Raw genomic sequence first — 14467 nt, forward strand, 5'->3', positions numbered from 1 at the left:
GAAATATGACATAAAATAATTAAGTAAATCAACATATTATATCTAAGAACCATATTTAAAATATGCTAGTTAAACATCATAATTATATATTAGAGGCTAAGGACTAACTCACCTCCAATGTCCAAGTTTTGGGTATTCTCATTCTCACTCATTTTCAGATTGATGCTCTTGAAAACCATTTATCAAATCCAACCAAGAATTACAAAATCAAAAATAGATTACTTGGACAGATAGAGATATGGTCAACAAGCAAAAAAGAAAATCTGAGAATTTGAATCAAGGAAAACATAATTTCAAAATTTTATCTAGATTCACATCTTGACCGTCCTACCTTGCTTAAGTGTTGAGATAGAACCTTTAGCAAAAGGTTAGAAAGCGTGATTCTCCACCCAGAGACACTTGTAACCTTCAACATAAATATATATGACTATAATGGTTTATTTCAATCAGATACATTTTTCTCTAAGGACTTTTCCACCATTAATGTATTATTTAATTTAATACAAAACACAATTAATGTATAAAATTTAATGATATATTTTAATTAATAAATTCATAAAATTAATTTTAATTAATTTCACATTAATGTTGGGACATGTGTCAAAAAAGAAAAAGAAAATCATTTAAAAGATTCAAGCCCCCTTTTGTTGTACTACCACCAAAACATTTGATTATTTTTTAAAATCTCTCTGAATAGACTCACTACGTTCATATAAGCACTAAATGAAATTATCAAGAATGATGTACAAAAAAGGTAAAGAGAGATTAAATTAGCTATGATAGTATTCAATATATTTTATTACCAGTATTAAATATTGTACTCTTAATTTCTAAATGTAAGTTTCTTTTATATATGGTTGATATTTTAAAACTAATTTTCTTAAAAACTTAATTATATAACAAAATTGTGTCATACCATACATTTTATCATACTAATACTTTTTCAAATAAATTTTTCATATATATATATATATGTGTGTGTGTGTGTGTGTGTGTGTGTGTGTGTGTGTGTGTATTTGAAATTTATTCTTCATAATGTTTTATAAAATAATTTATTTAAAATTTTAATCAAACAACAAATTGGCTTTATACCATAGATTTTATTATAGTAATACCTTTCATCAAATCTAATTTCTTAAATATTTGTTTGACTTTTACTTTTTCAGAATAACATGTTTACTAATGTTTCTAAAATTTTGATAAAATAATAACCAAGACAAGTATTATATTAATGGCATTATAAACTATTCTAAAAAAATCATTTAACACTATATGAGTATTTTATTACAAATCTAAATTATGTTCATTACTAGTATAAAAAAATCATCATCATGAGCAACAACACACAAATGGGTCATCAATACGGATGACAATAGGTAGGGTAGGAAAAGTATAATAGTAAACATCCTCATACTCGCATGATAAGCAATACACGTAACCGCCCTCATACCCGCATTTGTAATATGAGAGGAGTGGTTGATTTCAAAAAGATACGTTTTGCTCTAGGAACTTTTCCTTCATTAATGTATTATTTAATTTAATACAGAAATACAATTAATGTATACAATTTAATGATTTAGTAAATGATATATTTTATATTATTCAATTCATATAATTAAATTCTAACAAATTTCACATTAAATAAGTAAATAAAAGAGTATGTAAAATAATTATAGTTAAAAATTGAATATAGCTATCAATCTGAACGGATCTCATTCATAAGCTACAATTGTGATGGGGTGTACATCTACCACTCAAGTATTTCATGAAGACAAATAGTGTCTAATGCAAACAATCTTATACACATATATAGGATATATATTGAATTCAACCGTATCAATCATAGGTTCCCTTGACTATCGTTTCACAATGTCAAGAGAAAAATCACATAGTTAAATTAACATGAAGAGAAGTATTGTCTAATAAATACAATCTTACATACAATATAGGGTAACAATCACATGATAATTAAAATGAAATCAACATCATTACCCATGTGATTAGAATGATAAAAAAAACCTAAAAAATGAAATCAAAGACATCACATGATAATTAAAAAAAATACAATAACAATAAAGAATAGAAATATTAAAAATTAGATATACATAAATTAATATCATATACAGATAAAAAGATGTACAAACAACAACCTTTTAGTTGATCAAGAAAATATCATAATTTTTGTCTAAATCAGAACCTATCTAAATCCAAATGTGATTGAAAAATCACAATGCTGTAAAAGAAGAAATTATTCTGCATGGTGAAATACTGTCAATGATCTAGCCCAAAAATACAATGGTATCATCGATAAAAAATGTTAGCTATCAACAATAAAAGCTAAAAACAAAAGAATCCGTTAACTTTCTCTTAATTTAAGAAATTTCAATGATTTTGGTAAGCTGATAGTAGAAGATTAGTTCCCAATTCAATATTTATTTTATCAAATCAACACAGTAACTCATGCTTGTGTTCCTTTGCAAAAAGAAGAGAAATAAAAAAAAATCCAGTTATGGTTTAGAGGAGATTGATGATGAAATAGTTTTTGTATCTTGCTAACACCCCTATCATCAATTCAAGTAGAGGATGTCAACCTTTTTCATACCTTGCCCATGGTGGTGCTAGAGGTGGCATTATCATCAGTCATGATTTATTGTTTTTAACTTGCGATGGACAATAGCCCCAAGACTAGAGAAGGTAGTGTTTTGTTTTTCGGATCAAACAATAAAACAAACAAAGGGCTTTAATGGAAAAGTGTGCAAAGGGTATTTTAATGATCTTGACAAGGAAAAATGAGAAGTTAGGGATGAAGAAGGGTTGAAAGAGAAGGTGGTTTTGGAGATGAAGAGGGATTGAGAGAAAAACATCAACGATTTTGTTAGGATTTTTATTTTTATTTGTAGTTTTGGATACTTTATATTTAACATCAAGTATTTCATGAAGGCAAATATTGTCTAATAAATATAATCTTATATACAATATAGGGTATATATTGAATTGGTGTTATCAATCACATGTACATCTTGACTATTGTTTAAGAGAAAGGTCAGAAAAAAATAACATAGTTGAATCAACATCATTATCAATGTGATTAGAATGATAAAAAAACCTAACAAATGAAATCCAAGACATCACATGATAATTAGAAAAATACAATAACAATAAAGAATAGTAATATTAAAAATTAGATATACATAAATTAATATTATGTACAGAGAAAAAAATGTTCAAACAACAACATTTTTGTTGATCCGGAAAATACCGTAATTTGTGCCTAAATCGAGACCAATCTAGATCCAATTGTGATTTAAAAATCACAATTCTTAAGAAGAATAAATTATTCTGCATTCTAAAACATATTTAATGATCTAGCATGAAAATACATTGCAACCATAAATAAATATTGTTAGCTATCAACAATAAAAGCTCAAAACAAAAAAAATCTGTCATGTTGCTCTTAGTTTAAGCAATTTAAATGTTTCTACTAATTAAGTTGATAGCAAAAGATTAGTTCCCAATTCAATATTTTTTTTATCAAATCAACACAGTAACTTGTGTTTGCATTCTTTAGCAAGTGAAGAGAAATAAAAAAATCAGGATAAGGTTTAGAGGAGAAAGTTGATGGAATTTTTTTGTACCTTGTTAATGCTTCTGTCACCAATTTACGTAGAGGATATCAACCTATTTCATTCCTTGTCCATGGCGGTGCTCATGGTGGCATTACCATCGGTCTCGATTTATTGTTTTCTACTTGCGATGGCCAATGGTCACAAGAGCAAGAGAAAAATATTTAAAAGTTTAAAAACAGCTTAAAACTTCTAAAATATATGTCCAATTAAGATTTTTAAGCCAATTTGTTATGATTGTCGGTATAAGCCCCTTTTCTTGTAGTGTTACCACCGTAACATTTGATTAATTTTTAAAATCTATCACAATAAATTCACTACGTACCTATAAGAATTAAAAGAAATTATCAAGTATAATGTAGAAAAAGAAGAAAAAGATGGATTAAATTAGCTCCAATGTTATTCAATGTATTATACTAACATAATTAAATGTTATAATCATAATTTTTTAATGTAATTTATTTTATATATGTTTGAATTTTTCTTTTTCAAAATGATTTAAAGCTAAATTTCTTTAAATTTAAGTAAATAAAAAAATTGTGTCATACCATACATTTTGTTATACTAATAATAATTTTTTCAAATCTAACATTCTTATTTATACATTTGACTTTTGTTTTTCAAAATGTTTTTAAAATATACATATTTACATTTTTAATTAAAAAAAATTGGCTCATACCATAGATTTTATTATACTAATACATTTCTTCAAATCTAACTTTCTTAAGTATGTGTTTGACTTTTACTTTTTCAAAATAGCTTATTTATTGGGTCCCATATCTCATTTAATGTTTGTCTCTTGATATTGTAGTTTTCAAAAAAAAAAATCATCGATTTTTGGATAATTACTTGACAGTTAGTTGTTTTGCTTGCTGGATTTCGTTTGCATGGCTAGCGTTTTTGTGATTTTGGATTTCGAGTTTGAAATTTGGGTTTTCTTTGCGACGATCTCAGTTATTTTTTATTTCAGTGTGATTTGATCATTTTTTCCTTTTCCGTTTAGGTAATCATGATTGTTATATCAGTTTTTTGTTCCTCTTTTCTATTTGACTCTCATTCTTGTGTATAAATCACATGAACTTGTAGGAATTAGGATTTAATGCTTGAATCTGAAATCACCTTTGTTGTCCATTATTGCTTGATGAAATGTCAATTTGATGTGTGCCTATTCGATGATGTCAATAGAAAATCTCTTCTAATGAATTTAAGAACAGATAATTGCACTAAAGAATTTTTAGAGAGAGTGTGTGTATGTAAGAGAAATAGAGAAAGTTATGGATGGCTTTGAAATTGAGCTTTGGAAAGTTCTGATATTATGTAAACATTGATCATTTATAAATCAAATTGTTAATCTTGGAAAAGTATGAGTACATGGCATATGATTGTGGTTTGATCTGACAAGTGCCTTCTTGTTGTATGAAGTGCATAAAAAATGAGTGCTAATTGGTTTCATTTGATTAGACTGCTGGCAATACAGGTTAACTTTCTATTGCCCCATGAAAAAAGGAGACATTTAACTGTATATCATTTTGTTGTTGTTTACTTTATCAAATTACTTTTTATCATGCACAAGTGTGCATGCACATGCTGCTCTCAAAACCTATTTGTGATTGAACTTTTGATTTATCATTATGATAGTCTAGCAAGCCAGTCAGGCTGAATTCCAGGTAGCATTGTAGACTCAGAAAGAAGTTGAGCCAATGTTCATTGGGTAGATACTGATGAATGAGAAGAGCTACACCACTACAAATAACATATCCAATGGGTAGATACTGATGGTCATGCATTTGACAAAAAGGAAAAAACATAAAGAAAAGGAATTGTAAAATAAAAATAATGGCAAAAGATATCACTAGAAGTCTAGAACTACATAGAAAATAATCATGAAAACAAAAATATAGCACCAACTAAACTGTACAAGGGCAAAGTAGAGAGTTCTCCGTTATTAATTTTGAAGATCCTTTAAAGATTATTTCTTTCTTCTTAATGTTTGAATCCCTATCCAAACAGTTCTGCAAATGGGGCTAAGACATGCATCTATGTTATGAAAATAACTCCTACACACAAGTAGATAAAGCAACGCTTGCCACTTCAAAATGACACCCATTTAAAAGAAGGGAAAAGTGTCAATGAAAAAATAAAGGAACTAACACTACTAGAAAAATATGATTTGACGACGCACATTCTACGTCGGTGTTGAAGAACCCGTCGTAGTTGTCAACACGGTGGCATTTACGTAATTATATAATTTTTTTATGTGGCGTGTTTGTTGTACAACAACATTTGTCTATAACCCCGTCGTTGTAGTTTTGATGGAAGTCATCAAAGACAGTGCTTGTAGGTACACCATCCTAGAAATAGTCACATACAAAGTCGATGTCATTAAACACCGTCGTAAATTTTGTAGCTTATATAGTCTCGCGGTAAACACCCTCTCTTGTACCCTCCAAAAACCTAGCGCCCCCGCTATTGCCTGAACTACTTCATCCCACCGTGAACTCCATCCCGTTACCATCCTGACGTTTTGTTTCCTGCCGTGAAGTACCTGAAGCCGAAGTGGACCTGCTGCTCCCACCACCGCCACGTAGCCGAAGTCATGCCTTTTTGAGTGGCGTTGCCACCTTTCGAGTGTTCCTGAAGGTAAGGATGTCGAAGTTTTTGAGTTCTGTTTTGGTAATGGTTCAATATGTTATAGTATTAAGGGTTTTTGAGTTGTTCTTTGGTAATGCTTGAATATGTGATTATCGACTTGTTCACTTGCCCTGACAATGTCATCATTCAATATGCAAAAAGGATTTGAAGCAAAATAAGTGAAAATCGTGCCCTTTTGTGTTTAATTGTTAGTATTTGAATTGTTTGTGGTTGTACCTTTACATAAACTAAAAACCCTCTTTCCCAATTGGTATCCCATTTGATTTCCAAACATGCTCTAAGACGTTGATATTGAGAAAGTGATTTCCGAACATGCTGCAATCCCTTTCCACTCATTGTTCATGTTACTGTACTAGTGTTGTTCACACTTATCGTGGGGAAACTCTGCTCGGGAAAAATGTATTGTTATAACCATCCTTTGAAAAAAATAAATTGTGTGAAACAAGTTACTATAGTATACATCTATCAACTGCAGGCTGCTATTTGGAACTAAGTACGAAAAGGTCACTCATAGAAACTAAGTACAAAAAGGTGCGTATCTTCTGAATCTGAATTACAGTTTTGCATCTGTTTCTATTGGTTCCAGGCTGTTATTATATGGGCTCTCTTCAAACTTTTTCGTATTGTCATATTTCATACCTGTGTTTAGTTCAAATTGTCAACTCATAGATATAATGTTATTTTGTTCTTCAACGCCTGCATAATATTAAAATTATGGTATGCAATTCCTAATAATAAAACCAATCTTCATATATTTTTAATTTTAAATAGATATTGTATTTTTATGATAGATGTGTCAACATAGATCCATAATTCTGGATGTTGATTCTGTCATTGTTAACTGTGGCTTGTTAGCTATTGGAAATTTGGTTTTGTACTCATTTTATTAGATTCCAATAAGATTGTCTTAGTGAATGATAACTTTAATCTAGACCAAAAAAACTATTGGAAATTTGGAATAGGGAAAGAAAGCCATAGAGAATGGGCAACGACATCTTATATTAGTGCATGCGATTTTCCTCTGTGTCCAACTTGAAAAATTGTGAAGAGTGTAAAATTTATTATCTCCTTAATTAGGACAGCATAGCATCACCTTCATATATAGCTAAAAGATGCAATAGTTTGTTACACCTTACAAGACAATAGAATAAACACTAGAAATTAGTTTGTTACACCTTACAAGACAATAGAATAAACACTAGAAATTAGTTACCTGCTATTTGCAGGTTGATTTAAAAGAAATGCAACCTCTTTAGCACTATGAACATCCACTACTTTGAGATCAGAAACTTGTGTATTTCCATTTGCGTCATGTTTGATTGTATATTGTTTTCCAGGAGTACCATTTTCCATGCGTGTTGTTGTAGATATCAGATCACGGATCCTTTCATTGTATATTTCCAACATTGACACCTGTAAATTTTGCAAGGAAAACCTTATCAGCAATTCTGTGTCATATTTAAAATTTTATACACATTGCAATGGTGAAAAATTAAGAAGAAAAATACTCTGTTACCTACATTTCATATTTCCAGCCTTGAGGTTGTTGAGACTGTTTTGTTTGAAATATTTGCTCTAATGAACGAGGTATCAAGCCCTTCTCCTCTAGATGTACAGGCCTTCCCATCATTGTATAGGTTTTCCCTGACCCTGTCTGACCACAGGCAAAGATGCAAACCTGGAAAAGAAAAAACATCACCATATTATTAGACATCAATGTATATAGTATATATATTGATTTACAAACATTCATGCTAGAAAGGCAACATCCAACACCAAATCTAACAGATAGACATTTGTCTCACAACACTGATATGTCAGAACCAAAGAATAATAGGGTAAAGAAGGGCAAAAATACAATACAACATGAAAGTGAGTATAGAAAATAAAGGGTTTTAGAATTCTGCTTTTCCAAAATTGACTAGTAATAGTGCATTAAATGGTTGATCCATATGTATATACGATTTTAAATGAATAGTGCTTTAGAGATGACAGAAGAACTTTGAAATTACCTTGTAACCATCAAGAGCACTTGGTACAAGCTGTGAAATTTCTACAAAAACTTCTTCTTGTGATGCCTCTGGTGTAAAAACTTTATCAAATGTAAAAGAATGTTTTTGGCCTAAGAACAAAACAAGAGCAACATGAGTTGATATTTTTACAGCACAATCTAATTCAAGGAAAATGAAATAAGAATTGTTTAAAATACATCATCACAACAAATATACCATTTTGGGCTAGGTCAATGGCTCATCCAGAAGTTTCCATTCAGGTTGGATAACTGAAAATCTTGCCTTCTGTGCTACAACTTTCATCAGCTAATAAAGGCCTCACTCGACAGAATACACGAATGTTCCCTTTTAACTCCTGTTAATATGAAGATTATTAAGGTGTCAATTATTATTATCAACGTTTTGGTTCAGGGAATTACCAAAATGGTATTATGTAATTTTTTCCTCAGCCTCTCCTCTTCTATAAGTTTATATTCTGCATCTGCTAAGCGTCTTTGCTACTCATTCACAAATTTTTGTTGTCCTTTGTACTCTGTCCTTGTCTCGTATGCAGATATATTAGACACCTAACAAGGAACAAAATCTATGAATAAGATAAATAATCATCATAATGTATATGTCAAGGACCAACTAAAGAATTAAGCAATTAGGTAAAATTTCACATTCTTTATCTAACAAATATATCAAATGGTTCTATACCTAGTAGTATACAACTATTAAAAAAAATTCTTGATTACCTGCAGTTTCTTCTCTGCAGTTGCTAGTTGCTCTTCCAATGCCTTTATCTGATTATCTTTCAAAGAACATTTTTCCTGGAGGAAGGAAGCTCATCCTCTCATGACTCCACAATAACAGAATGGTGTGATATTTAATTAAAATAAATAGGGTATACAAACCTACCTCCAGATCATTGGCTTTTAAGGTCAAGCTGTCCAATTCAGTGGAGGAGTGCTTCCTAGATTCTTTAACTTTCTCTAATTCAGAACTTAAAGTTTGTACTTGAGATAATTGTCAGTCTCGCTCATCTCTTACTTGTTGTAACTCTCCTCTAAGAGAGGAAACTTCTGTAGCCAGGACATCCTTCTGTTTTATAGCCTCCTCTTGAGAAGACTAATAAAAGAACCAAGGAAACTAGGTAATATACCAGCTGCATGATAAGTAAGAAATAAAAGAGAACAAAAAAGACAGCAAAACAAGTTCAATAACTAGGGTCATCGGAATTTTTTTGAAAGATTAAGATAGTTATCTTAAATCTAAAACCAAAAATTACATGTGCCTAAAATTAAGATAAAACAATATAAAATAAAGTATTACAACAACTCTTAAAACTCTGCAATCAACTAAACTTGGCAGGATATTAGCACTTTCAGTTCTTTGATCCTTCTTAACAAGGATTCTTATGAGATCTTTAGGGCATATATACCTTAAGATCATATAGTTTCCACTTTCCACTACTAAAAATAATGCAGAAAGACCAAAAGCATCAGTCTTGTAGGAGTAACATCTTGTTACTCTCTGTTATTTTCACTAATATTCCAATTTCTTTAATATATGAAAAGTGTTATTAAATTCTTGCTCGTGTTTGTATGTTTATTAATAAAAGTTTTAAAATGATTTGGATAAAATGGTTTTTTTGAAATCAATCTTGGTTAAAACTAATTTTGAAGTGATGTATCATTTATGTTTTGTTAGTAGTAAAATTCAATATTTTATCCAACAATGCAAACATTGTCAAACATATTGCTTCAACTTAAAATCCAATTACTTTGTTCGAATCCTAGTACATAGTTGTCTTAAATACTTGAAGGGATAGTTTTACTGTCAATAATGGTCATCTGAGTTGGAAATTAAAGATTGTCTCAAGTGGAAGATACATGTGATTAAGACAAAAAAACTTAAAATCCAATTATATATTCAAATACAGCATGACATTAACTGGAATGACAAGCAAAATTTTACAAGACAGGCTACTGGATGAATAAATGAAATTGTTGGTTGTGAAATAATTTTATTTTCAGTTATGCTGTATAATTTATCCCCTATAGGTTATTAAACTTTTCCCATTGTCATTTCTCAGGGTTTTTAAACATAGGACAACCAAGTGTTATTGCCATTGAGGATCCATAGGTTTTGTTGGAAGAACTGCCTTTTGCTTTTATAAAAATGAATATTTTCTTTCTGTCAAAATAAATAAAGCAAGAAAGTGGATTGTATATGATGGATTATTCATGATTTTCCTCTTGCTTATGTTTGCATTTCTCAGTTATGAGCTTATTTCAATTTACTTGGGTGGAGTTTTTTTTTGTTATGGGTGGGGATAAAATAGGGGGTTTGAATGTTGCTGTTGTCAGTTTCTTTTAGTGGACTCTTGATTTTGTAGAGGATATTGAACAGTTATGTCGTATTTGTAGCTTCTTTGAATCTCTTTTGCTTCTCTTTCCAAGCTGCAGGATATTTGATAATTTTCCTTTTAGTCATACTTGTTCTGTCAGTTGCATTCTTCCATAACCTTTCTCTCTTTATTTGGTCTTTCTGATTTTTAAAAACAAAATATTTGGAGTCACTATTTCCTTTTCCAAAGCCACTAGTCCCATGCTATTTTGGAGCAGTTGCTGAATATTTTACCAAGGAATATATTAAAAGTGGAAATTGGAGATATTTGGGAACCAAAATTCTAGGAAAAAACTATTCATACTAGGGTAGTCTACGACAGATTATCTAAGCTGGGGTTGAATAGTCTTGGAACTCTGTCTTCACTACTTTCTTTAGTAAATGCCTTGCAATTTATTTTTTTATAATATGAAGTTGATTGGCACAAATTATTTTGTACATATTAGGCAAATTTTTGTCATAGATGTGGTTGATTGACTAAAGTTTTATTATTTTTTGGCTGAATCAGGCACCAAAGAATCACATTGGGAAGAACTCCTTTAATTATTTGCAGGTTTGTTTATTTTTTCTAGTAATTCATATTTATTATAATAGTTTTAAAAATGTTTTTCAAATTCCACAAATGACAAGCATGTATGATGCCTGAAAACATGTATGCGTTTTTCCTTTTTATTCATGGCATGTAATTGTTCTTTTGAGCCCTCTACTATGATCTTTATTATGTCCTTTTGTCGCAATATCATACAATTACTAATGGAAATAGCTGACATGCGATTTTAAGGGGTTGCATAACATGTTATTTTCGTGGTCTTCTAAATGACCCTTTGTGACATATAGGATCAAGACGTATGATCCATTCAATTCTTGGAAGAGGTCTCAGCATGTACCCTCCCTTTCTTACACAAAGGCATCTGTCAAATTGGAAGACCACTGATTAAAATGTGTATCGAAATCTTTCTCCATAGCTTTAAGCCAGGACTAGACTAGAAGAAGCGCTTCATCCATCAGCTTGCTTGCATTAAAAGTTTGGTTATCAAAGACCACCTTATTTCTATGTTGCCATATGGTCCTTGTGAGGGCTATCCACCAATAGCTCCATCTTATATCTTTTGTTCGTGTAGCATTCCTTCCGCTGTGCTGCATGAAATGATCTTTTTGTTCTTTTGGGAAAGCACCCACTGAATTAACCCATGAGAGTGACTCCCACCATAAGGGGAGGACCTTACTGCAATTGAAGAAAAGGTGTGCTGCAACCTCCTCCGAATTGTTGCATAACGGGCACATTGGGTCACATACCTCTACTTGTCTCCCTCTTAGATTCATCTTCATTGGTAAGCGGTCTTTGATAAGCCGCCATGTAAATACCGCTGCCTTAGGTGGTATCTTAAGTTTCCACAAAAGCACAAAAATCCCATCCTCTGTGTCCCCCCTTATTTCCTCTGCTTCTATTATAATTTACGCTTGTCCTTGTCCTTGTGCTGGTTCTTTCAACATAGGGTTTGAGGAATTAGTGTAATATAGAAGAAGTGTAGGTCTAATGTTTTTGTCGCAACATGCCCGTTTGCGGGCGAGCGAGGCGAGGATCACGGGTGCTCTTTCCAAGGGAGGAAAGATGCGTGGAGTCGCCACCAACATTTATTTGTGGAAAACGTCGGAAAAACCGAAGGAAACCGGTCAAAAAGAAAATTCCAAGTTCGGGAGTTGTATTTGCGTTTGAGGAAGGTATTAGCACCTCTCACGTTTGTCTCAAAGGACAACAGCCTTATTTTTTAGAATTGTGGAAATTGTGTTACCTTAAATTTTATTTCTTTTTATTTTTTGAGGTCGACAAAAGCGGGGCTCTTGCTCCTGCGTACCCTCCATCGAAGAGGAAATCAGACCTACGTAGTTCTTCTTTAAGGGTGAATCAAGCGATTCTTTTTACTTGGAAGGTGATCATCTTAAGGCGTTGGACCTTAAAAATGATCCATTTACTTGGTAAGAAAAATTGAGATAATAAACTTTCAAATCCTTTTTTAATGATTTTTTGTGGACGAGCTTGACTTTGCGGGTTGATTTTAGCCTTAGTTTCACTTTAGTTATTAGTCAATTCAATTAAGAAAGATAAATCCCAAAGAGAAACGTCCAATTGATTTTTTTTGCTTTATTTTACTAAAAGGTATTTTTTATTATTATATTATTATTTTACCTCTTTTTTTATTTCCAACGTGGTTACAGCACGACCGAATGGTCGGATTTCATTTTAACAGAAATTAACGGATATTACAAATCAAATGATCGGTGGAAATTTATTTTATTTTTTGATTAGGCAAGAAATGACTTAAATAAATGACTGAAGCACGACAAAAGAGGGTACGAAAAGTAAATGAAACGAGAAATAAAAGTACACGAAACAAATAGGGACCACCACGGGTACATAGAATGAATTGAAAAGCTCGGTTTGGGGTAGTTACCGGTTGAAGACCGAAGAAAAACGAAGAACGAACGATGAATGTCGAAGAACGGTTGAAATTCTTCACGTAATTACCCACGGAAACGTTACGCAAATGTTACGGAAGCGCCTCGGCTTGGATTTTCTTCACGGAAACAATTTTCCTCAGCAATTTCAAGAGAATACGAAGTGCCAAGAAGGCTGAACCCCTTCCTTCTTCATTCCTCCCCCTATTTATAGCAAAATAGGGGAGGAGCTTGCCACCCAGCTCGCCCAGGCGAGCCAGGTTGCTTCCTCCAGAAGCAACCGCCTTCTGGAGGAAGAATCTGGAAGGCCCAAGTGGGCCTGGTTGCTATTTACACCCTTTTTTTACTAAATACACCCCCTTTACTTTTTTGGTGATTCTTTTTCCGTAACGTTATGGAACTTTACGAATTTCGTAACGACACTTATTTTCTTTCTGTAAGGTTACGGATCCTTACGGATCATGTATTTTAGCTTTCGAAAAAGTTACGGAAACTCACGGATTGCGTAACAATACTTCCTGTTGGTTTCCGTCAAATTACAGAATTTCACGGATGGCGTAACCACGCTTCCTTTTGATTTCCGGCGCGTCTCGGGACTTCACATATTGTGCAACAAAAGGTGCCAAGTACTTCAAAGCGGTCAATCAAAGGTTGCATGCCATCAAGCAATAGTCCCCGAACGAAATTTGGGTATGACAGTTGCCCCTCTTTACTTACCTTTTATCGGAGATAAGAGGAAAGCAAAGATAAAACACTGATTTCGTCCGTCTTTTCCCTTTCCGTGATTAGTCTATGATGACTCCCGTCTCTCCTTCTTTTTTTTTTCTGCACAACACAAAACAAAACACAAACAACAAAAACACCAATAACATAATATACATATATACACATGTTGGCGAAGGAAACGATCGGGAAAATAACAAAAACCACATTTCCCAATCACCGGAGGCTCCGCACCTGATGGTGGAGGACGCATGAATAGCGCTAGGAAATCAATTCACGGGTCTCCGAGCAAGATTTCGAGGGTGGAGGATAAGCGAACAGCGCTAGTAAATCAATTCGCGGGGCTCTAGACTCGATGGTGGAGGATGCATGAATGAAAATCAATTCATGGGGCTCCGAATAAAAGTGGAGAATGGAGGATAGGCGAACAGCGCTAGGCAATCATTTCGCGGGGCTCCAGACTCGTTGGTGGAGGATGCATGAATGACAATCAATTCATGAGGCTCCGAATAAAAGTGGAGAATGGAGAATTGGCGAACAACGCTAGGTAATCAATTCGCGGGGCTCCAGACTCGTTTGTGGAGGATGCATGAATGACAATCAATTCAT

The 14467-nt window shown here is 32.5% G+C and overlaps 1 pseudogene; it reads right to left on the reverse strand.

Annotated features, from left to right (window-relative positions):
* Positions 1-7484: 7484 nt before the first annotated feature.
* On the reverse strand, positions 7485-12001 carry LOC114371448 (annotated as a pseudogene).
* Positions 12002-14467: the final 2466 nt, after the last annotated feature.

The sequence above is a fragment of the Glycine soja genome, chromosome 10 (genome assembly GCF_004193775.1).
Source record: "Glycine soja cultivar W05 chromosome 10, ASM419377v2, whole genome shotgun sequence".
NCBI classification, from domain to species: domain Eukaryota; kingdom Viridiplantae; phylum Streptophyta; class Magnoliopsida; order Fabales; family Fabaceae; genus Glycine; species Glycine soja.